This window comes from Camelus dromedarius, chromosome 3 (genome assembly GCF_036321535.1).
Source record: "Camelus dromedarius isolate mCamDro1 chromosome 3, mCamDro1.pat, whole genome shotgun sequence".
Taxonomy (NCBI): Eukaryota; Metazoa; Chordata; class Mammalia; order Artiodactyla; family Camelidae; genus Camelus; species Camelus dromedarius.
Window position 1 is genome coordinate 5757958 of NC_087438.1, and position 26151 is coordinate 5784108.

The 26151-nt window shown below is 40.9% G+C and overlaps 1 long non-coding RNA gene across 2 annotated transcripts; it reads right to left on the reverse strand.

The window, feature by feature from the left end:
- Nucleotides 1-295: 295 nt before the first annotated feature.
- LOC135319400 (uncharacterized) lies at nucleotides 296-24880 on the reverse strand. 2 transcript variants are annotated; one of them, XR_010377950.1, is made up of 3 exons: nucleotides 24792-24880; nucleotides 613-673; nucleotides 296-519 (listed from the first exon to the last, which is right to left on the reverse strand). It is a non-coding gene; the product is annotated as an uncharacterized LOC135319400 (long non-coding RNA). The 2 variants fall into 2 exon arrangements; XR_010377952.1 differs by lacking the exon at nucleotides 24792-24880 and adding an exon at nucleotides 10277-10342.
- Nucleotides 24881-26151: the final 1271 nt, after the last annotated feature.

Sequence of the window (26151 nt, forward strand, 5' to 3'; positions counted from 1 at the left end):
TTCACTTAGGAGGCATGCGTTAGTCCTTTGCAGCCCAATGTCCCTGGGCACCAGCAAGAGGCAGAGCTCAAAAACCAGAAGGCAACCCAGTTGGCTTTCTTCTAAATGACACAGTTGAACACCAGATGCTCCCAGAACTGCTATACACAGGACAGGCCTAACATCTGCAGCCTCAGAACACACTGGATATTACCGAGTCGTTCAGATTTGGGAGGGAGGCAGAGCCTGCCCCTCCCCACTCACAGACAGGGAGGCCGAGGCTCACAGAGGCGAAAGCACTTACCTGAGGACTCGCATTCAGCCCCACATCCAGTAAGAGCATCTGGAACGGAGGCCTGTGTGCTTGGGCAGAGCACTTTTAACCAGTCCAGGGCAGTCTCCACAGAGTTGGCCTTTTAGGGTCATCCCTGTCTCCTCACAGTCTCATGTGCCCCTCGTGCTGGAGACCATTATTAAACTGAAGATGGGGTCTGAGAATATGCATACTTTGTGATTCCAACTGATGATGAGTTTGATTCCCTGGAGGACAAAGATCGAATCTTACACTTTAATTTTTCTAAGCATTTAATGGCATAAGGTCTGTCTCGCACATAATAGGCCCTTATTACTTACCTGATGGTAATTACAGTCTGTCCTCCGCGTCCATATGTTCTGCATCCTAGGATTCAACCAACTGCAGATAGGAAAAAAAAAAAATTCTGGAGAATTCCAAAAGGCAAAACTTGAATTTGCCACCCACTGGTAACTATTTACATAACATTTACATTGCATTTACAACTACAAATTGACCCTTGAACAATGAAGTTCCCTAACCCCCATACAGTGGCAAATCCCAGTATAACTTTACAGTCAGCCCTCTGTCTCCAGGACTCCACATCCCTGGATTCAACTAACTGCAGACCAGGTAGTACTGTGCTATGTGTTTAGTGAAAAAAATTCACTGTAAGTGGGCCCGCTAAGTTCAAACCTGTGTTGTTCAAGGGTCAGCTGTCTCTACGTAGCATTTACACTGCATTCGGTATTAAAAGTGATCTAGAGATGATTTAAAGTGTACAGGAGGATATGTGTAGGCTATACGCAGAGACTAAACCATTTTTACATAAGGGACTTGATCATCCTTGAATTTTAGTATCCGTAGGGGTCCTGGAACCAATCCACCACAGATAATGAGAGATCACTATAATATCATTATCATAATTTATGTCATAGTGATATTGTCTTATTCCCTCACTATTTATCTAAAAGCTTTGGGTAAGTTTGACTACTTTAAGCCTTGACTTCTTCATATTTAAAATGGGGCTGGCATTCCCGCTGTGTAGTGTCTTCGTGAGAACTGAAGATGACATGTGTGAGCACTGGACCCCTTCATAGCACGTGGGGGTAATTAATAAAAGGAGGCGGTGAGTATTTTGTAATCATGATTATATTTCTAATTAGTAGATCTTCTGTTTTCTATGGAACCCTCACACAGATAGAAATATAATAGATATTTAATAACGAGAGCTTAATAAGTGCATGTTAGTTGATTAATTAATTGTCAAGAAATGAAGGCTGAAAAGAAAAATCACCAGAGGGGCTGCTGGCAGAAGCTGTAGTCTCTAATCCATCTACTGAACTCCGCCGTCTGTCCCAGGTTTACACGCCTGCCTCCTTACCACGTGACTGACTGTGGACTCTCCCGCCCGCGGGCTGTCTGAAAGCAATTGCGGAGTCTTCCACTCCAAAGATCATTTCAACTACCAGTCCCCAAAGACATGAAAAAAGTCCCTCAATAGACACATTTCCATTCTCATACAAGGCAATGTGAGACCACATTAAAGCTATACCCTCGTGCAACCTATCTGGGGGACTACAGACTCAGGATTAGTGCTTCATCAGACACCTAGGGGGCGGGAAGAGAGTTCATCCGTAGCTGGGGTAGAGAATGGAATTTTCCAGGGAGTCCCTTGGACTCTTACATTTCTTTTTATGGGAGAAAGGGGGCATGCAGTTCAGTTAGCATGAAGATTAAAGGGAGCGCTGGGAGGAAGCTAGGTGACAGAGAGTCAAAGAGCAGCTTGGAGAACTGGGGAAGGCAGGAAGGCAGCGCGCTAACTCACAGGGCCAGGCTTCAGGAGCTTGCCCCGCCCTAAGCGTGTGCCTGGGAGATGGACTCAAGGACCAGAAGGAATGTGAAGTTTCACAGCCTATGAAGTGGCTAAATGAAAGCACGCCAAAATGCAGTCAGTGAATTTGCATCAAAATGATTTACTTCTGTGACTTGAAAATCCAAGGACAAAACGAGTTGGAGGTGGAGAAGGAAGGACAGAACCCAAAACTTCTGATCAAAAAGTTTGGAATCCAGGCCCGGCCAGTGAGTCGGGACCCGCCTCGGAGGGTCATGGAGGCCATGGCTCTGTGCACCGGCAGCTGGCTGCGGATGCATCCCCGGTAGAGACCAGCCTCCACACCGCCAACCAGGCGTGAGAGGCAAACCGGCTACTTCACCAAAGCTGACTTGGCAGGCGGCTCCCCTGTGAGTGGGGCCTTTTCTCAAAGGGCCTGCGCTCACAGGGCAGGAAGAGCACGCCTAGGGACACATCTGTGAGCGCGGCTCCCCTTAGTTCCCACAGCAGGTCCGGGCCTTTTTCCTTCCCAGATGCCTGCTTCCAGGCAAACCGCGCTGTTGGGACAGGGTTCCATCACCACAACGGCGTTGAAAACCAGAACCACAGTGCAGGCAGCTGATGCTGACTGGAAGGCCCGAGAAGACCACAGAGGAAGGTCTGCAGGCCAAGAGGTGGCCAAGCAGGCAGAGCTTTTCTCCAGCTTTGTGGGGTCTCTGGAAAACGGCAGTTCCACGAGCGCACCCCGAAGTCACCCCGAAGTCCTCCCGAACGAATACATTCTCCAGGTGTGGAGAGAAACCAGAGTGACAATGAAGTCACTTAGAATGGGGTTAAAAGTGGTGCTATCACCAGTACCGGGAATTTTCTTAGAACACCCCCTTCTGTTGTGTAAGTTCACACAAGGCATTTCTTTTAGCCTGTGGGTCCCATGAACAAATAATTGAGGTACTACATGTACTGTGAACCAAAAGAGTTTGAAACCTCTGCCCAAGTGCCAACAGATATCACCGTTCCCAATAAGGAGAAAGGAATCACTGGGTGTATATATTTTCTTTCAAATTATGGTTGGGATACATACAACAGTGAACACAATTTGTGTGTGTAGGAAATATTTGAGGGAGCTTGGATGTAAGCAGACACCATGATTATCTTTGTCAACTCATATGAAGGTGAGTTAATGAAGTTGGTTGTAATCTTGGGATTATGGTTGAGCCTGAAGACATTTTGATGGTGTTTGCAAACATTCTAATTGATGACTTTTAGCTTCATTAAATAATGCACACAATATTGTAGAGACCTTAGCCTATTACTTTCCCTGCACCCAAAACAACATTTAATATTTGGCTTTAGAGTAAATACAGTATTTGTACAGTATAAAGAAGGAATCTCCTTTTAGAAGGGAAATACTTGAGGCATGAATCAGGAAAGGAGAAGTAAGCCTCAGCAAAAAGAAAGGGAGGAATGTATCAAAGAGGATGAGGAAGTTCTCCCCTACAACTGAGAGGGGAGAAGTAATATTACAGATGCATGTTAAGTTATAAAAAGCCGACATTTCAGTGCATAGATAGAAAAGACAATGATGACTAAACACAAATGGTGGAGGGAAGAGAAAAGGATATAAGAAAGACATGTTGGAAAAATGTTCACATGCATGGTGGAAGAAAGAATTAGAAAGAATCTGGGTGCAGGTGGAGAATAAGTTCCTGTGTCCTGGCTGAGCTGAATCTGATGCAGTGTTGCCCTACTGGTAAGGAAACTAGGACGAATAACTGCATGAAATCCAACTGACTAGGCGTAGAAGATCACATTTCCAAAGATGGTAGAAAAATATCTCCAGTCCCACATGCTTTTTTGTAATGTTATCTTGCCACCTCTCCTGTAGAGATGAGGTCAAATTCCTCTTGCCTCCAAGCTGGTTACTCTGTGATTATTTGAATAACTGACAGTGATGTAAGCTGTAATCTGGGGCATCTGAGCTCAGGCTTTAAGCAGACCTGGAAACTCCTCCTTTTGTATTCTTTAGGAAGTTGACCATCATGTAAAAATTGGACTAAACTAAGATGGTCCTATTAGTAGAAGACCAACGTAGCCATATGAAGACACCACATGGGGCAGAATCAAGGGCCTGACCCACAACCTCCGCTGGACTCCTAGCCAGCAGCCAGGAGTGAGCCACAGGACTGAGGCCATTTTGGAAATGGAACGTCTAACCCTAGCTGGGCCACTCAGCTGACGCCGTGTGGAGCAGAGTGCAGCTGTCCCCACTGAGCTCTGGTCAAACTGCAGTTTGGAGCACATCAGTGTTCTCGGTCACTGAGGTTTGCAATGCGTAATTTGAGGTTTTCTAGCCTTAACATTATTCAGAGTGACTGGCCCAGTTTACTGCTCTTTGCCTCCTCCACTTGAGTGACTTACGTGAGCCCCAATAGGCTTTATCTATATCTGTCAGACAAGCAATAGAAACCACTGCAGAAATTTCAAATGAGGAAATTCAATACAGGGATTTATTATATGTGAGATGGGAGAGTGAGAAGCCAAATGAAAGTCAACCCAGGTGTTGATAAATACTTGAGAGCTGCTGCCATTCGTGGGGCTGACAGAGGAAAGGGGAGGAGAGGAGTATCCAGAACCCGAAAGCGAGAACCACCTTATGGAGACCACGTAGTCGACGTTGGAACCATGGAGGGTGAGGCTGACCAGCAGGCAGAGGAGCCACAGGGAAGGTGCAGCCTTCTTCACATGCTTCTCCTTCTTTCTTTGAGTCTCCCTTATTTTCACTGGATTGATGCATGACTGCAGTAGCTGCTGAGTTGAAAACCAGATCTGAGTGGCACACATCATGCTATATGTATAATTACCCATCCCTGAGACAAGGAAGTCTGTGTACAGTTTCATAATCATGCATGAGAATTTCTCTTCCCCTGAAGCTTCAGTCCACATACAAATTCACTTCCGATGGCGTTAACCTCTGGGCACATTGCTCAGGCGTGTTCGAAATGCACTTTCAACGTGCTGACCTCAACGAGCTGGAGCGGCGATGTCAGGCTGGGGGAGGGGGCCGGTGCGCTCACAAGTGGGGGGCCCCCTGGAGGATCACAGCTGAGGGAACGTAAAGGACAGGGATTCCTAAAAGCAGTCATTTTATTCTTTATTTTCCCAACTTTTTCTCCCTGACTCATCCTCTGACACGCTCCCAGAAACTTCACTTGCCCTCTTTAAAATGTTGTTCCTCAGTTGATTAAGTCCCAAGGTGTCGATGTTTTGAATTCTGATTTCTAGGGTGCACTTGACTACAGGCCAGGAAAAGGGATGGTAGCAACATTACGTGAGTAACAGCACAACACCCTGTAAGGAATTAGCCTCTCTATTTTTCAAAACTGGGTGGGCGGCAGCAGGTAGACAACCAGACGCAAGAGATTTAAAATCTTAGCCTAGAGCCCAGAGTGTTTTAAGAACACACTGGGAGCAACCTTGTACACTCCTTCCTCCCTAATTGCAGTCATTAAAATGTGCTTCACGGTTGGGTTATTGATATTTTTATGTGCCATCCATCATATGTAGTATTCACTTTACACAAAAATATCAGTCAATATGAAGAGGCTTTTCACACAATTAAATGTGCGAGGCTGACGTCTATCGGGATATCAGAATCTTTCAGAACACATGAGAAATTCCACTACTCGATCACAGTGGTAAAAGGAAATAGAAAAGTTATGAAAATGTAAATGTCAAACAATGGAACCAGTTGCCTTGTTAAGACACACTTGAATGACTTAAAGCAATTTCTGCATTATCCTAGTTTTATATTGTGGTAAGAAACCAATTTTTAAGAGTAAAACTTCTTTGTATCAAGAAATATTGTAGAAAATTTTTGTTGAAAAATTATTCCCCCCTTTTTTAAATGAAATGAAGCCACTACGAACACATTTATTTCAAAATTAAAATTTGCCTTAGTCCTAATCTAGCCCTAATCAAGAGGTGGACAGGCAGAGGAAATCCATGAATGGAATTGATAGAGGTCAGAGGTAGATGTATCGGGGCCACAGATACTGGACTACGGCCAGTAAGAACCCTCCGATAGCGACAGGTCCCATTTTTTCCATTGAATAAAAAGCACCCGCCATTTCCGCACTCCCACTCCGCTACTTTCCGTCCCACTTCAGGCTTCTTACTTCTGAGCACGTAGAGACTGTCAGCCTTGCGACGGGTCAATCATCACAACTCAGTGCAGCTATTAAATCACTGTTTGGAACACAGTCAAGATGATCACAGTCCTTCCACCTGTTCTCCCTCCTTCCTTAATGTGTCCCCACTACCAGTGGCTGGGGGAGGAATGACCCAAGGGGCTTCGAGACACTCTGCTCCCGTTGGCCTTGTGAAAAAAGGAGGAATTACCAACAAAATCCTGCAGAGCACTCATGGGGTGTACCAACCAAAAACACCCCCTGACATCTTTCTTTCCATCAGAACACACTGTGACACTTTACCCCTGTAGCAGCCACCACTGCCGCTTCTTCCCCTCCCACAATGTCTGCGCTCTCAGGCACGAATGACATGGTCGCAGATGAGAAGAGCCTGGACAGAAGCAAGCTTGGCAGCGGCGGCCCCAGTGCCGTCTGCGCACGGGTGGGCTTTCTTAGGCTCCAGAAGGCATTTCACTCCCCGTTATTGATGATGGTCATGATAGTAATTCCCCAGCTCTAGTGGCATTCTCAAGTGCCTGGCCTTGGTCAATCTCAGACCTGGTTCAGTTTGTCAGAAGACTACTCTCTATTCTCAAGGCAAGTGTTCTTTTAAAATTTTTCTTTAAATCATGTGATCTCAACACAGCAAGTCAAAAAATGCAGAAAGGAAAAATCAGGTCTTTCTATTCTGAATGGACATTTTTCAGAAGCACAAAATATTTGCAAAGGTTTTTAAGCAGGTCATGGAAACGGTGGTCTAGTCAGAGGCTCCAGATCTTATCAAAAGTCTTGCCTTCATTTGTGTAGCTGGGAGTTCTCAATGGTCCAGCAGAACTGAGTTAGCTGGTACCAACCATAGAAATGAGAGCCACCATTTACTAAGACTTAGTTTGCTTCAAACACTGGGTTTAATATCTTTGCACAGAGTTTCAGCTTGTTCCTTAAAACAACTTGCCAGGGAGTCATTATCACAGACATTTCATAGGCACAAATCTGAGCATAAAGGATAAGTGGCCCAAACAAGTGTCCTGCAGTGGTCAAGCTTAGATTTGGAGTGGGCTGAAGCTGGCCTCTCGGCTCCTGTTCTTTCTGCTCTGCTGAGCAGTCCCTGAGGACAGGACCCCAGGGAAAACGCGGAAGACCAATCAGATTGGTCAAGGGAAAGCCTCCTTTTCTCAACATTCCCACTGCCCACAGAGAAAATACAATAAACAAACAAAAGAAAAAAATCTAAAGCAGAAGGAAAGAAAAGAAAAAGACTAAAGAACCAGTAGTTTATCTCCCAAAGGGATATATCAATTTCTATTGAAACAGTTTTAATTTTAATACATTTTTAAAGGTCAAATAAATACCAACTTAAAATGGGTAGTTGATCTTGTTAGAGCAGGCAGATAGCTAGATATGAGCAGAGAAAGGGGGATGCAGGCCAAGCAGCAGACATTGGACAGAAAGGAGGGGCTCAGGCCAAATGCAGGAAAACCATAGATCATGTAAGCACCAGGGGTCCCTGGGCAGAGAAAGAAAAGCAGGAACCTCTGGTCTGATAAGGGGTCACAACTTTTGGGGTGATGAGAGGCCTGGAGGCAGACAAAGAAAGATGGGAAAAGGCAGGAATCCAGTGTCCAAATGTAACCTCTTGCACATTATGCCCTCATTTCAATAAAATTAGCCTTGCAGATTGGAAGTACCCATCATTTACTGAGGCCAAATCAAGACTAAATAAGGACAAAAGTCCCTCCTCCCCTCGGGAAGGTGGAGCTGGGATGAAAATCAGCGAATATGACCCTAAACCCTCCCCTCCCCAGTGAATATTCTGTCCATTCATTTTTACACCCTATGCAACCTACTTGCCAAAGGAACTCAGGGCAGCTGCTCACCTGAGCCTGACCACCTCCCCTTGAGAGTGTACCATCCAACCCTTAATAAATCCTCACTTTACTTTCTTAACCTCTGTGTCTTTTCTCTGAATTCTTTCTGGGATGGGACAAGAACCTGGACACTGGTTACGTCTGCCAGCAATAATTGCACTTTTCTCAGCATTAGAATACAAATATTGCTATATTTTATAAGACAAATGATCTTTTGTGTTGTCTCATCTCCAATGTTAGGCTTTCCTATATCAAAATGGAACTGTTTGATTGGATCTTAATGCATTTAAAATAATGTCAATAATAAACACCCTTGGGTCTAAAAGATAAAGGGTTTTCTTTTTTTGTTAGTGACCCACTAATTGCCAAAACGGATAACAGGATAAATTACTTTATCAATCAGTTAAAAAATCCATATGCTTTAGAATTGGGACCTGAGATTCTTTCCAAGAGGAGGTTCTAAAAATAGCTTGAGGCAATTCCAGTTTCAATGGAATTACAAAAAATCTAAAAGCAAACACATTTGTCAAATTTAAAAGAAGTGAAAAAATTATTCATTTCAAATCTGGCAAAAATCATTGCCAAAAAACAAGTGCAAAGATAATTCTCTCTAAAAATGACTGGGCCTTACTTTTTCAGATATTTATAAATATTCTAAAGTAATGTCACCAAAAAATAATTTGGAATACTTAAGAGAAGAATACTTAATAGCCTGACTCCACAAAGAAGCGTTTCTGAGCTCCTCTTTGCTTTCCAATCATCTGGGCTTCAGCTGAAACTTCAAGGTCTGGACTGTTTTCCTGGGGGGTGTGCCATTTCTCCAAAAGGAAGAAACACATGTATTTTACTAAAATATGGTAGCCTTCATAAAAAGGCATACAAAAACAGGATGAAAATAAATTTAGGGGCACTTTTTCAAATGAGAAGAGTCAAGTTCATGAGTATGTCTTGACCTGCATCTTTCTTACATACATGCCTTCAGTGCCACGTGCTCCGCTCTTTGCATCTAGTGGAGCTGTGTGTAGGGACCGGAACATCAGGTGGTCACCTCCAAACTTTAATGATGTCTGAGTGTCACCTCCCTGGAAGTTTACATTATGTTCCAGATATCTCCCTTTATAATCTGCTGACTTGGTCAAAAATTGTATTAGAAGTGAAAAGTCAGAGTTTAATACTCTATAACTTTGCACATTAAACTTGACTATTAACTTCTCTACGACTGAATTTTATTTGTGATGATTTAGGAGGACAGCTTTGTTATGTCCTGGAAGTTAGGTAAACTTATAAAAGAGAGACAACTTCTATGACTCTTGTGCCAAATTTTAACTTGAAGAGGAATAAGAATCCAGGAAACAAAAGATCATCCACCTGTATGCTACTGAAAGATTCATACCCTCAATTCCCAATGATCCAGGAGACAGAATTTAATCATATTCCTGAAAGAGTGATATATTTCATGCGTGGAGTGTGTGCGCCTTAAATTTTAATAAGCTTGCTCACATATTACTGCAAGAGGCTTTAAAAAGTTTTTTTTTTCCCATCAACTCATAGTGTAGGATAATATGTAATTTTTTTCCATTTATAAAGCTTTGGTTTATCTTTTTACCTTGTTTTCCATAAAAATAATATACTTAGATAGACTTTATGATTTGGCCAGTTTTAAGAGCATAATATACTTGAAACTTTTCAAGCCTATTAGAAAAGTGTACTAGTTACATAATACTCCTTTTACTTCAAATACGCTTGCATTTTCTCTTATTTTATCCAATAAAAATCCTTAAAATAACATAGTTCAACCACTAAAGTTTACATACAGTATAGTTAAGAAAATGGATTTATGTAATGTTTTTCTTCCAAGAATCTTCAGTGTGTCACACATGTCTATACATACATTTTCAGGACCCATTTCTTTACCAGGGGTTTTTGAAAATTTACCTAATGTGTAGATTGTACGATCTGCAAAGTGTAGAACGTCAAGACACTCAACAAACTTCATGGCATGTCAAATCGGGGAAATTTTCACCTAGTGATTTTATCAGCTGAAAAGTAATGCGTATAAAAAAAGTACAATAAAATCAACTCACACAAGTACTATAGCTGTGAATACATCACTTACAGTGCTGAAAATTGTGGAAAATAATCCAGGCCTCTTTGGCAGTATTTTAAGATGGATGACTTTCTTTACCGTTCTGTAAATATACACAAGGGATGGTCTGATGAAAACATAACTAGTGAGAAAACAAACAGGTTAAAAGTAACACGAAACAGAAATCACCGTTGAGAATCCTATTATCTTGGCTAGCTATTCTTTACCTTAAAGAGTGTGCTTTGTAATGTTAGAAAATGTCACATAATGCATATGGTTATAGCTCTGAAATGAACAGGATCCATTTTTCAAAGCCTGACACAGTGATTTGGATGCAAATTGAGTGGAGTTAAATATAGAAGAAATTGCTCCAGTGCAATTCAGAAATTAGATCTTTTCCTTCCATTTACCTGTGGCAGTTACTACATGAGGAAGGTTAGCCCTGGGGAGGAATCCTAAACCCTCAGAAACAAATAATAGGTGCTCCAGACGGACTACAATGTGCTTACCTTGCGTGGCTGGTGATTATCCCTTGTATTCACTACGCCACATGACTTCAGGATCTAGTTAAGATTCAACAGTAATTGGTTTCCTGTCCTACCTTCAAATATCTAAAGCCTTATTCATAATTTGCTTTGCAGACACTTCCTTTAATCTCTTCTTCTGATAAAGTATTTCAGTTCAAATGTAAACTACGAAGTGCTTACTTGACGAGAATCATAAAAACAAGTATAATTCAGGGATGATATGAAAATTTCCTGGCTCTGTCCATCTCTGAATATCATCAATGTAAAGAACACATATGACTACACATAAATAAAATTCACAGGGCACTGTCCTTTTGAGACTTTTAGAACAGAAAATGAGTACTTCTTGTCTATGACAGTCTTGGTCTGTGCTATTAAACACATGTCAAAACCTGACTTAATTAAGTAATTTTTATGAAGATAGGGTAAGCAGTCTGCCTAACTGCTTACATATTGTCACTCTACCAATCAGTCAAGACAAGTAACAAAATCATATGTACCTGAATTAAATTACCTTCTTTTTTAAAAAAGTCTCTTTCCCTAAGTAACGTGGCAAAGATAGGCTCTCAGTTATCAAATGATGCTATTAAGAGACAGCATATAATATTTATTAGGGTTTTTACCTTACTAGCTAGAATCAGTTCAGAAAGAGTTATTTCTGGCCAATGTCAGTGCAGACAGCGTTGTTTAGGACAAATGTTAGTGCAGGTAAGATTGCTCTGACCTTATTCGGGAACCTTGTGTCGGTCAGGAGAAATCTGGCTAGGCTGTTGTAGTCAACAATGTTCAAATCTAAGTGTCCTAAAACCACAGTAGTTTATCTTTTGTTTGGAGTGGACCACTGTGTGTTAGGTGAGTTCCCTGACCTCTGCTGTCCTCACGCCCTGCAGCTGACGAAGCCTCCACCACGGGAGCTGGAATGAGCCCTGACAACCGGAGGCTTGCTCGTAGGGGTGGCAGGCCACTTCTGCTCACGTTTGGCTGCTCAAAGCAAGTGACACCCAGTTCCTGGTCCCAGAAAGGAGGGCGACTCTTTTTAGAAGGAGGAGAACTTAGGATACTGGTAACAGCGATGATGACTGCTACACCGCTGAGTAAAGTATCAGGGGAGAAGCTTTATCGATAATTCAGGTCCAGGAAAATCTTTGATTTCCACCCCCTCCCTCGTAGAACTAGGAGCATCTTTTTTCTCTCTAGTAATGGGAATAATTTAAGTCGTCCCTTTCTCCTCTTTTTAAAAATTTATTTTCCAGTAAACCCAGTCTTGAAGTTCCCCTATGAAGCTTCAATCACGGGGCTCTGCAATTTGATATATATATATACACACATACAAACAAAATTTTTTAAAAATTGGAAAAAAAGGGATTACAGCTGACAGCAGTCCCTCATCAGGCAGCAGGGGCCCTGACCTAGGAGCCCCACCACGCTTACTAGCCAGGAGCAGCCTGAGGGAGTGAGGCCTCGGTGTGAGCTCAGTGGTGCCTCTCACGGTTTAGAAGCTGGAGGCTACATCTGCCAACCGTGCTCCTTAGAGCTTGCTGTCAAGGAGTGAGACCTGAGCAAGGTACCCCTGGGCCACCACAAAGGGTTAGTGTGGGATTGCAATAATCTAGAATGGTATTTTAAATTATATAAATGTTTACATGTCAAGTTTTAAGTAATACACATGTCATGTAAATATAAACCGCAATTAACCCAACAATTAACACCTAAGTGACAGAAATTGATTACGAAGTGCTAATCACCCAACGTAAAATGATTAAGCCACTAAACATACTCAGTACCATCACTCACTTTTTTCTTTGCAGTTAAAAACACTTGTCTTAAAGTAAATTTTTTTTCCATGAAACTCTTTCAAACATAAAGTGATCTGATTTTAAAATGGACACCTTTATTTTTTTCTCAACGATTGCTCATCAACACTTTTGGGAATCATTTGTTAGTTAAAGTCACTGGCTGCTCACCAAAATGTTTGAAATGTCATGCAGAATCTAGACTTTTTTGCTTTAAGGATTTGCAATTCAAATGTTTACCCTTTGAGGTATATCTTTATGATGACATATTCTCTTGACAAATGCAGTGATCATATGTGGCTGGAGAAAAAGTAGTTTTTAATAAAAAGGCTGATCCTTCCCCTCTGGGCAGTATCTTCCAGCTATATTACTGAATGACCGCAATGCAGAGGGAGGCATCTGTACAGACGGTTCTTCAAACCCTAATAAGCCTGAAATGTCATGAACTGTGGCTTTGTGTCTGATGCTTCAATGTAACTAAATGTTTTGTTTGTTTTCCATAGCATGTTATTTCCAGTAAAGTAATCTTTCCTGACTTCACCTTAAATTATACCATAAAGAAAGAAAAACACTAGTTGAAATAAAACCAGGGAGTTCTTTTCTTTAAATACCTAGAGGGTAAGAGATGCTTTTCTAGAGGGGACACAGTGCTCTGGCATCCGGGAGCCTCACTGCCTCCACTCAGCACTGGTCTGCACGGTCTAAATGTATTGAAATTACAGCAGCTTTTGCATCCATCCATCAAAGCCAGAAGACCTCATAAGTGAATGAGTCAGTTGCTTTAAAACAATGTTTTAATATATAATTTGCTAAATACAGCTCCTGGGGCAAAGCCCCTCCCCCTGCGTGGACCTGTGAACTGCGGTAGTGGGAAGAGTTTAGGGCAACAGTCCTACGCTGTTACAGACAGGACAATTCCCACAGGGCAAACGGGAGGTTAAGGCAACCACCAGGCTACAGCAGGTCTGAAACCCAGGCAGGCAAATGTCAGCAGTTGATTAGGTTTCAAAGCCTGGGACTATTGCTCTGTGAACCTGAGCCCTGCTTTTTGTGTTCTTGGTTCTGCCTCGTGAATAAGCCTTCCTTCTTATAAAAGATAGTGTGTGGTCGCAGTGAGCTGCAGTGAGCAGTTTTATCAGCCTGTTCATGGCGTTGCCGACATGAGTGAAATTCGTGGACTCCTAAGAATGCCTTTTCTCTCCATTCTTCTCCAGTTTTCATCTATAAGGAGGTATCTGGCATTATAACATAAATCATAACATTAGTTAATTCTTTTAACTACAATAAATGCAATAAAAATTTTGCAAAGATAGCACAAAATAAACTTACAATCTCATTTATTAACAGAGATAAGAATGTTAAATAAAATTCTAGCAAATGAACTTGTATATACAGCGAACAATAATTTACAACACCTAACTAGTGTCTATTCCAGGAATATAATGGTATAATAACATTTTATCAGGGAAAAGGAGCAAATCTAAGAGATCATCTACAAAGTCCACTTGGAGACTTGATATCCATTTCTGTTTTCTGTTTTTATGCAAAATCAGAATAGAATGAGATCTTACTAGGATTTTAAGTTTCCCTCTCAAACTAACATCACTAATATGCTTCTCTGGAAATGTTAGCCAATATGATTAAAAATAAAACACATCTTGAAGTATTATATTGGAAGAAATATAGTGAGGTTATTAGTGTATACACATAATATTTTGGTAATCTGAAATAAGCAAAATATTTAAATGTAAAACTATTGCAGACAAGAAGTAAACTGAGTGAGACAGAAGACTTCAAAACACATTCCAAAATCAATAGTTTCCTTCTAGTTCAAGCTAGTAGGTGGGAAACATGGCTCTTCCTACACAAAATGCCACTGAGATGATAAGGGGTGTGTGTGTGTAAAATTCACAACCATACTGGGGAAAATAAGAAATGAGGCTGTAAGGTGCTGAGAATTTTTGAGCTTTTTTTTTGGGTAACGTTTAAAAGGCAATGCGATCAGACTTATTGGAGAACCAGGGCGAAGAGTGCAAGCCAAGCCACTCCCTGCACCTGCTGCTTCCAGTCTCTCCTTGGCACCCGGGCCTGCTGCCCGTCGTCCAATCACCGCCCATGGGTGGGCCAGGTGCGATCAGGGAAGTTAGTGGAATGGCCGTAGACCACTTGAGCCAGTTAATTTGCAACATGAGGCCTGGGGTCATTTCACAGGACTCTGTTTCCCCAACTCAAGCACAGTATTTAGGACATAGTAGCCAAGTAACTAATATGCTTGATTGAATGGATCCATGGGACAATCAGTAATGAAAGAATGTTTGATGGATGCCATCCCTTCCTCTTTCTGAAACATCCCTGTGCCCAGCTCTAGGTAGGAAAACACCAACACTCTCTCCTGGCGGGGCTCAGCTCTGATGCTGCCTTACATAGAACATTCTCTACTTACCCCTCCTTCCTGTGGTTGGAACCAAGTCCCCCCAAAACCAGGTTCCCCTGCAAGTTTATGATTAATCTCTCTATCCAAAACTTTATTCCCTTTCTTTTTCTCTCCTTGTTTCCTTCAAGATTTATGAGTATCAAAGAAATGGGGGGGACTGAAATGAAGCAGGACCCTGTGGGGTCCTCCTGATAACAAAATCCCTTTACTGTCCCCATTTCTTATTTGACTCCTAGGCCTTTGCTGAGTTCCAGAGAGCAGACACAAGCAGTTACTAATTAGGGAAGTGGGAGGGTGCAGAAACAAAGCAAAAGCCTTTGAAAGATGGAAAGTAATAACAACAGTTCAGCGATAAAACAGAGCCCTAGGAATGTACATAACATTCTGACACACGTCTCTGAGGTGTTCTGCAGGAACTAAGACCCCCACCCATGTGGACGATGGTGACTACATGCTGAGCACAAGCACGTAGGCTCCAGACTGGTTGGAACCAGAAGGCTGATGATTAAGATCCCTGAAACATCACCTGTTACCTCATCACCAACCAATCAGGAGAAAGTCATGAACCCTGCAACCCTCACCCCAAATGTTGCTTTAACAATCCTTCCCGGAAAACCACTGAGGAGTTCAGATCTTTTGAGCACAAGCTGCCCTTGCATACTCCTTGTATGGGGCTGTACTTCCCTTCGCCACAACCCGGTGTCAGAAGATCGGCTTTGCTGCATGGCTGGTGAGTGGACCCAAGTTCGGTTCAGTAATGTGAGCACTTTAGCTCTCTGCCACGCCAATGTTTATTAAATGTTTATCAAATAGTTACTAAGTTTACGTCATGCGCACAGCACTGTGCTTATGCAATAGAGCCATATATTGTAGCTATTTTCCATAAAGATTTTCTTAAATGAGATTTTAAAAAATAAAAGTATATCTTATCTCACTTCGAGTGCTTATTGATGGTACTGAATTAATAAATGTTCCAGACTCAAAGTTTTGGTCCTTTTTCACGTCTATCAGACTCTTGCCCTTGACTGAAGCAGTTTGTGACTTTGCTCAAATCACAGAACATGGTGTTATATAAAAAGGACAACAAAGAAAGTCAAAGACGGATGCCTCTAGAGTAACATCTATGAATATCTATGCTGACATTTTAATTTTAACAGAGTCCCATAAGGTGACTCAAAGGAAAGACTTGAGGCAAACACACGACATTCTATACTTAAAATTCTGGAATATTATCATTACAGTAGTTTTGTGAATAAGTCAAAGGACAAAAAAAGTTTATTTTTTTATTTGCCATTAAAAATAAATACCATTGTTAGGTAGGTAATAAGTGGGGAAACCGGGCAGATAAGGTGGAGGAGAGGGAGGATGGTCTGCAAGATGTTGGTATGCCCACCTTCAGCATTAAGGGGCTTTACTTCCTCTAAATGAGCGCCAGCAAGAAACCAGTTAGAACCTGATGGCCGCAACTGCGCAGTAACAGAAAGGAATAAACTGGACATGACCCAATGCTCATTGTAATATAATTAGCATTGCAGTTTAGCACTCTGCCATGGGTTTTTCTGTGTGTGTCATGGGTAAGGACATGTGCAAAAGGGACAAAAATGACTAAGCCCTCCAGGGGCAAGAGCCATCGATCAATCAAAAGACCCCCTCCAAGCAAGGGTGTGAGACAAGGGCAAACAAAGACCACTGCTCTCCTCCCTTGGCTCAGCCCGCCTCCGCTCTTGGAGTTGTGCTTTCCCCTTGCTAATAAATCCTTTAAACTCTTTCACTACACAACGCTCTGTCTCCCGTCTGAATTCTTATCTTTCGGATATGACAAGAACTGGGGTCTTGTCCTTCCTCCTTTTGGGGTAACACTGCAACAGACAAGAATGGTCAATGAGACTACGATGCATTTGTTGACTGAAGAAAAATACACAACTTAAACCTGAGAGTTAGTTTTTTTCAAAGATCTCACTGCAGACTATAGCCTGGCAGACAGCCTCTCAGATAACTCTAAGAAACTGCTTCAAAGAGGTTAAGGGAGGAGCCAGGATATATAGGAGTTTTTTTGCTGGGGAAAAAAATCAAACAAACATGTAGTTGAACAACAAAAGACTACTGCTAATCACAAAGAACAGATATCTCAAGGTAATGATTTTAGTGCTTTTCTATACATGGGAGGATGCAAGGATCTGGGTTCATTGAAATGATTCCTTAGTATGCATGTTAGCTACCCAGGGCTGAGTATCTAAAGCAGAGACTACTTCCTTTTTTCTCCATCCTGAATTCCCCTCAGGGCTCACCATTGGTGGGAGGCTGCAGTGGCTAATGGCTTGATCTTTATTAGAACTGGGATGACGGCAAGTTCTGTATTTACTGGAATGGCAGGCAACATCTCCTGTCCACACTTTCCTTAAGATTCGATCCAGGGGACAGAGGTGTAAAAGTGTTATAAGTCAGAAAGTGGAAAGTGTGAGGGAGTAAAGATAAAACAGTTGCCTTTAAATTGGGAATATGTTCAATAATAGGTGAGTATTTTAAAAAGCTAAAACTTCTACTCCAACATGTATGTAATTAATTATGAATTATTATAAGTTATTCTTTGTTCATTACTCAAGAATATAAGCTGGAATTGAAGTGAGTCATTTATTATTAGGTTGAAAAATACTTTGGGTAATTTTATTCAAGTTAGAATTCCTCTGAGATACCAAAATTAAGCAAATAAAAATGTATAGACAAAGAACACAAATATATTAGCAGATAGTCCCCTAATACTTAAAGTACCTACTCACCCCAAATATTACATTCTTTTTTATGTGATAAAACTGAGCAAAAAATCCAGTTTGTTTGCCAACTCGTCTTTGCCAACTACTGAGCTCATGGTTCAGGAGTTATGATGTGGCTTTTCTCAGGCACACGGCCATCACAAGGTCCAACTTGACATGTCTCATCCACAGCAAGAATCTTTGTTGTTTGTTTTGATTTTAGCCAACATATTTCAAATCAACCAGTTACAGTGAAGTGATGGGATAAGATTGATTGCTTACCATAATATGGTAAATTTATTTTAATTCTGATTTAAAAGAAGGAATACGTTAAGAGTATTTGGTTTGCTATCAACTATTTCTATACCAGATAGAAATGGGAGATTTAAACTATTCTTAGCTATCTTAGGGTCTACACAGAAAGAAAGCAGCCTTGTGTCTATGCCATACGAGCACTGGATTTATACTTAGTGGGGGACCTTTTCTGGAAATAATAATTTTGTTAATGTTTATCAGGTGCTTACTGTGATCAGCACTGTTTTAGAACTATACACAAATCGTTTTCCTTTCATTAACAACCAAATGAGGGAGGTACCATTGGTATTATTAAACAAATGAGAAAACTGAGGCTAAAGGTGGTGAACTTGTCAAGCGTTGTATCTGATCGGATACCCACCAGGTATATGTGCCTACAAAGTGCTTGCTCTTAATCTCTCTGCTGTCCTCTCTAAACACTCGTGTTACATCTTTTTCTAAGATACTTCCACTCTCTCTCAATATTCTTGGAATAAAGACAAAAATCCCTAAAGAGGCCCCAGGGCATCGCCCTGATGTCCTTCTCCAGGTCCCTGCTTCCTGGGCTCTCTGGGGTTCTCAGTGTGCCAGGTGCAGGGCATTTACACGTGCCGTTCCTCCTACTGAAAATGTCTTCCCATTCCCGCTTTGCCTGCTGAAATCCTACTTACTACTGACTTCTCACCCAGTCTCTGTGACTCCCTCAGGAAGACTTCCCAGACCTCCAATCATATCAACCTTCTCATTGCATTTTGCTGTGAGCCACCACAAGATTTTATATATATTTCCCTGTGCTATACAGTATAATCTTGTTTATCTATTCTACATATAGCTGTCTGTATCTACAAATTTTGAACTCCCAGCCTGTCCCTTCCCACCCCCTTCCCCACTGGCAACCACAAGTTTGTATTCTATGTTTATGGGTCTGTTTCTGTTTTGTATTTATGTTCTTTTTTTTTTTTTTTCAGATTCCACATATGAGCGATCTCATATGGTATTTTTCTTTCTCTTTCTGGCTTACTTCATTTAGAATGACATTCTCCAGGTACATCCTGTTGCTGCAAATGGCATTATGTTGTCATTTTTATGGCTGAATAGTATTCCATTGTATAAATATACCACATCTTCTTTATCCAGTCATCTGTTGATGGACATTTAGGCTGTTTCCATGTCTTGGCTATTTTAAATAGTGCTGCTATGAACATTGGGGTGCAGGTGTCATTTTGAAGTAGGGTTCCTTCTGGATATATGCCCGGGAGCAGGATTACTGCTCCCCAACAAGTGGTGTCTTGCAGCAGTAAATTATGCATTTTTTCTTTAATATTCAAGCAAGCTGAGCTGTCAAATGCATTTGTAAGTTTACTATTTGGTGTGCAGAATGTCTTCCTCAATAAGTGAAAAATTGCAAATGACAGTTTGCTGCATGGTTAACAAGCAAAAGCCAAGGTAACCTGTGAGGTGGATGAAATACACTCCGCATTCAAAGAAGAGTGTTAGAGCCCAAATAGGTTGGAGGAAACAGCAGGATTTCAGGTGCAGGGCCTCTTGTGCACCTGGCAGTTCCTAGGAATAGCATTTTACAGCTGCGCTCTTGCCAGCCCAGCTCTGAAAGCTCTCACATTAAATATAAAAAGGTTTTCATCAGATTTTTGTGAGAATGGAGAAAAACACAAAAGTAAAGAGGGTATAAGTTGGGTATGAGGAAGATGTCAGTGAGGAAGGGGAATTAAATTTCTTCTGCATTTTGAAGTGTTTTTGACAAGCACTCAAATCTTTGACTTACATGCTGCTGGTAAGAGCTTATGGTCACATAAGGTTTGACTTCTCCTCCCAGGTACTGGGTATTGAGCAGGTAAAAAGAGAAAGTAGAGAGGGAGCCACATGGGGGTAACCGGTTTAAATGCATCGGGTTGGCCTGTGTCCACGTGTGTGTATGTTATTAGTGTTGAGGATGTAATTCTTTGGTTGCTAAAGTTAAAGGAAGGACCAGAGTAAGTTCTTCATGCTGCACATTAGACTCCAAATTTTTTTAGACTCTTAAATTTTAGGGAACATAAAAGAATTCAGGTAACCCCAATGGGAGCCAGTGAATCTCTAATAAAAAAATTATGATGCTCCTGGAGAATGTCATTCTAAGTGAAGTAAGCCAGAAAGAGAAAGAAAAATACAATATGAGATTGCTCATATGTGGAATCTAAAAACAAGCAAACAAACAAAAAAAAAAAACAAAGCATAAATACAAAACAGAAATAGACTCATGGACATAGAATACAAACTTGTGGTTGCCAAGGGAGCGGGGGTGGGAAGAGATAGACTGGGATTTCAAAATTGTAGAGTAGATAAACAAGATTACACTGTATAGAACAGGGAAATATACACAAGATCTTATGGTAGCTCACAGAGAAAAAACCGTGACAATGAATATATGTTCATATATAACTGAAAAATTGTTCTGAACACTGGAATTTGACACAACATTGTAAAATGATTATAAATCAATAAAAAAAGTTAAAAAAATTATATAAAGCCAAACGAAGAACCCCCACAGTACCCCACGGTGTACTATATTACTGTCTCTTGCAAACTCCCTTCTAAAATTATCCACTACTGTTTTATGATGGTGGCAGTACAGATTCATATTTTCATATCCATGCAAAACAAATGAATTGTAGAATGCAATCCTGTACAGTTGACCTTGCAGAAGGCATGGGTTAGGAGCACTGACTCTCCATGCAGTCAAAAAATCTAGGTATAACTTTACTCTTGGCTCTCCCTATCTACCGTTCCACACCCGCAGATTCAACCAGCCAGGGGTCATGTTGTGTTGCTGTATGTTGACTGAAAAAGCTCTGTGTACGAGCGGACCTATGTGGTTCACACCTATGTTGTTCAAGAGTCAGCTGTAGTAAGAGCCAAGCTATACTGGTTTTCTAAAGCAACTTAGAATTCTTTCTTTTTAAAGTCACCTGTGGGATCCCATTAAATGCAGCTTTATGTCTGATTTTCCTTGGTTGTTGTGGTACTAAGGAGTTTTCATAACTATTCCTACCCAGAGGAGTAAGTCAGGGTCACAACTAAAGACTAATAATCAAGCCAAAAGAGATTCTCTCAAAGAAGGCAAGTGAACACTCACCTATAGGAAGTTTGTGTTTATTTTTTGTTCTATTTCTTTATAGAGAAATTTAAAAAAAATACCCTACTAGAACTAGCAAGTGTAGAAAATCTGCTTTATAAATTATGACCCTCCCTGAAGCAAGCATGCACCCTAGGGTTGTGTAAAATGGCAATTTTTAAGAAAGAAAAAGTAAATCTATCACACCACATCAAAGCCAGTGTACACTCCTCCCCCAAAAAGCTCACTGTGGCCAGATTCACCCCCAGAGCTTTGTAAAACATCCCGTTGGCTCTCACACCAGCTAGTCCTGGGCCAGTCCCCACTCCCTCTGAGTAGATCATGAGCTTTGTCTAAGTAGTCGAGCTGCACACTTGTGTCCAGAGCCACAGGTCTGAATACTCTCGTGCCAGCCAAAGCCAGTTCCGATCATATGGAAATGAAATCCCAGGAACCCGCATGTACATAAGGGAGTGCCAGTCTGTCTTTTCTGATGTTCATCTCATGAAAATGTTCAAAACGTCTTATAAGAACCTTCATACTTTGAATTTTAAATATGAAAGTCCTCAGTGTCAGATAAATATCTTTCCTGCTAACACACATCATGTGAATACTGGCTTTTGATTTGGTATCCTCAGGATCTTAGTGAAATTTTTACACAGTAGATTTCTGTACCTTGGGAGAGCAACCAAAACTCCTAGAAACCAGTTCCCACAGAAGTGCTTTCCAAGTAAGCAGGTGGAATAGTTAACAGAGTCCCCACATCGAGGGAAGCGGGGCTGCCTGCCCTGGTACTGATCACACTAACGCCTCAAGTTACTCCTATCATTATGCTTAGAGTTTTCATACCTTACAGAAGTTAACATCGCAAAGGTAAAAACATACATATCTTAAAACTATTTTCCCCTTTTTCACTGAAGTATAATTGATGTACAATATTATATTAGTTTCAGGTGTACAATTCAGTGATTTGACAGTTACATACATTGCAGATTGATCACCATACTGTCTAGAAATCATATGACCTTCCCAACTATTGACTCACAAAATAAGTTAAACGTTAACTCCCACGTTCAATTACTGATGGGAGTCTAAAAATGATCAAAATTCAAATAATTTAAATGCCTCAAAATAGTAAAAAAAAAAAATGTCAAATATGTGGTGTTCCAGCGAGGCATTTACTACAGAAATAAATAAAAACAGCATCATAGAAATTCTGGTCCAAGATGTATACTAAATATACCTCTTCTTCTGCAAATTTCATTAAAGTGATAGTAAAGGGATTACTAAAAGACACAAACCCAAAACAGTGAAGAGATCTGAAAGGGAGATTTGAGGGAACAAAATACTTGAACAAATGTCAGGAAAATGGAAGGTTGCAAAAAGAGAGGAAGAGGGGCAGTGTATGTTCATGTCAAACAAGTGACTCACACCTTATCAGACGCAATTTCTTTCCATAACACGTACTTTCAATACATCTATTACACTGAAAGGAAATGTATAAAGAAGGTAAATGATTCATAGACAATTTTAAAAAAATCAGTATAATGCTCTAATTGTAGTTGAAAGCATGAAGTAAATCATGTATAATCCATTACATAACTCAATTTTAAAATTCTCAGATACAACTATCCTGGAAGATAGTGAAACTGTCAGAGGTTAGCATCTTTATATGATAGTGTGAATCCATGAGCTCCAAATGCAGCATTCAGACAGGGATGGTGTTTTCTACTTACATACTGCAATGATTTTGCCTTTGATATTGGTATTTTCCAAAATGGTAAAATTCTAAATTTATATTTCTTAAAAATTCATTATTTATTAAAACTATGTCTAAAATATGTTTACCATTTTTCCTTATAGGAACGCTGATGGCCAAATATACAAGATATCAACACCCTCAAAATTCTTAGGGGCAAGGTTTTTAATCTTAGATTCTAAATGTAGGAAAGCTATCACACAAGACAAGAATAAAAAATTTTTCAAATATGTACTAATTTAGAGTAGTGTTTGCTTTCTCATGAAGTCACTTAAGGATGAACTCCAACAAAATAAGGGAGTAAATCCCTGAGAGAAAAATAAAGGATTATCAGGAAATGATTGGTTTAGTATATTAAAAAAAAAAAAGCATAGAATATTTGCAATTTGAAAGACGAGCAGTTGACCTAGAAAGCAACCAACCAAATAAAAATCTAGAGTTTACCTCTCAGGAGACTGAAGGGAAGAAGGTGGGGGAGGGGGCACTCAATAGAAAAGACAGTACTGTTGAAAGTCTGGGGGACCAGGAGACAAATATTACAAGAGAAAAACAAGCAATTATAACTGAATGAAAAACATAAAGGTTTTCAAGAAACCTGTGTTTCCAATATGAATAAACTAGTCCATTTACAATAGAAACTTTTTAAAAAGTTAGTATGTTTCCAAACAAAAGGGTAAAACTATAGGAAGTTAAAAAATACAAGGAATTAGCTGAAAATGACTTTTTTTCCTGTCAAAAAAAATTTGACGGCAAATGGTCACTTCAGTAAAAACAAAAGTACATCAAACTCAAAGCACAAAACTATATGAAATACAGCATAACTTCTAAGTAACTGCTGAAGTATAAGAAAATCTCAAATTGTTCTTCAGCTGGAGGATAGCGTGGACTGCCTCCTTGCCTGCATAAGTGTTGCTCTAAACCCTGCCTGCTCTGTGTTTACCGCAGCGGAAATCCCCTCTGCTGAAACCACATCCCAGGGCATTGTCTCTGGTATCTGGAGGCAGGGCCTCCACAATCACGGGGAAGTCAGTAGTCGAAGATTTGATCCTGCGCGATGGTTGATATTATGTGTCAGCTTGACTAGGCTGGGGAGCCTAGTTTTTTGGTCAAATGTTAGTCTGGATGTTGTTCTGTAGGTAGTTTATAGATGTGATTAACATTTAAAGTCAAGTGACTTAAGTGAAAGAGATTACCCTCATAATGTGGTGAGCCTCACCCAATCGGTTGCAGGCTTTAGTAGCAAAACCTGAAATTTCCTCTAAAAATGGGATTCTGACTCTAGGCTGTAACATAGAAATCTTGCCTGAGTTTCGTATTCTGGATCCTATGGATTTCAGACTCAGGACTGCAGCAGCAACTTCTGCCCGAGTTTCCAGCTTACCAGCTGCCTTATGGCTGTGGACTAGCCAGCCTCCACAATCCCATGAGCCAATTCCTTAAAGTCAATCCTTATCTGAATACCACCCACCTACCTAATCATCTGTCTGTCTGTCTGTCTGTCTGTCTATCTATCTATCTCCTCTTGGTTCTGTTTGTCTGGAGAATTTAAGCTGATATATTGTGTTTCCAGGATTACTCCCAGGACTTCACCTCATCTGGATTCAGAAAAGTGGCTTTTCCTTAGGTCTCAAGCTACTTGAGCCGAAGTCATACCTTCTGGCAAGTTGGTTACATGAGCCTTGAGGGGATCACAGATCTGAATCCAAAGAAATGGAAGTCTGTGTTCATGGAACTGCTTTCCAGAGGATGTGAGATGTGCAGGAAGCAGGAAGAAGAGAGAGGCAACTGGTCCCCTTCCTCATCCCGCAGACTCCACTCCTGTGCCTCAAGGTAGCCCCCTTCCCAAGGCGCCCCTGCTTCTTGGTGGTCTTCTTACCTGATGGCCAGTGGTTCTTCTTTTAGCGTTTGCTCTGGTAGCTCCTTTAGCACACTTGCCCTTCTTACTGCCAGTAACAAAGAGTGATAGCATATACTTTGAAGATTTTTAAAAAATTTCCTTTATAAACTTGACTAGCCTGGCTCATAATCCACTAGTTATCCCTGGGAAGTTTGGATAACTGGAATCTGAAAGACAAAGGAAAATTTAGGTGTCTTTTTACTTATTCTGTCTTAGTTCTGCCAAGTATATGATATTAACCATTTCTTCCATTTTATTTCTAAATTTTTGAGATCTATATCAAAAAAGACAAAGTATATGACCTGGTTTGTTTGTTTGCTTATTTTGTGCAAGTAGGCTGGAATTTGTACCTTCATATTCCATTAGGAATCAAGAGGCGAAGTAGCTTATTTTTTATTTGGTGCTGTTGAAATTTTTCTTTCTAGATTGACTTCCTCCATCCGATGAGTCTCTACCCACGGTCTCATCAAGATAAACCTGAACTCGCTCTATTCTCTGCAGTTCCTTCACAGGGACACTAAGAAAAAGCAATGTGTTTCCCAGGAATGAAGGAGAGAGGCGTTACCAAGGAAACCAAACTCTTAACAGGCAGGAGATCGAGGAGAAAACCACGACAAACCCTAAACAGGAGGCAGATAACTGCAACTACACAGCATCAGCAAGACGAACATTAGTGCATGAGCTTCTCCTCTTGTCACACAAATCTCAGGCCTGTTACCAACAGGGCTACAATTATTTTTGAATTCAAATCCCTTTAGTCTGTGTTGGATTAAAATGATCTGCCTCATGGACCACTTGTGAGTGGGGAGGATGACACTTGCAGAAAAGCCCTAGAAAGCCCTTGATTCTAGACAATGTTTCCAGTGGTATAATCTCTCTTGTGTCCCACACCCATTTTCTTTATACCCTGAAGATTCCCCCAGGGCATCACTGCAGAAATTCCAATACTCCCACGTTGAAGAAGGTGTTAGCCTGACTTTCTGCTTGATTGTGGCACACAGATTAGAAAAGCAGGGAGTAGTTAGCATCATGGATGCTAAAGGCAGGAAATGCAGCTGCATGGTTTTATTTTCATCTGATGCAGCTTTCAGGAAAGCTTAAATAGATATATGGGCATTAGTCCTCAAACTGTAGTGGGCACAAATTTAGAGGGCTTGTTAAAAGTATAATTTCAGGAACTGTCCCCTGAATTTCTGATTGAGTAGGTCTGGGTGGGGTCTGGGAATTCTAGCTGGTTCCAAGGTGGTGCTCACGCTGCTGGTCTACAGACAACATGCTAGAACCACTGGTTTAGGGAAAAGCAAGCATTCAATTACATGCTATTCCTTTCATGGGTCAC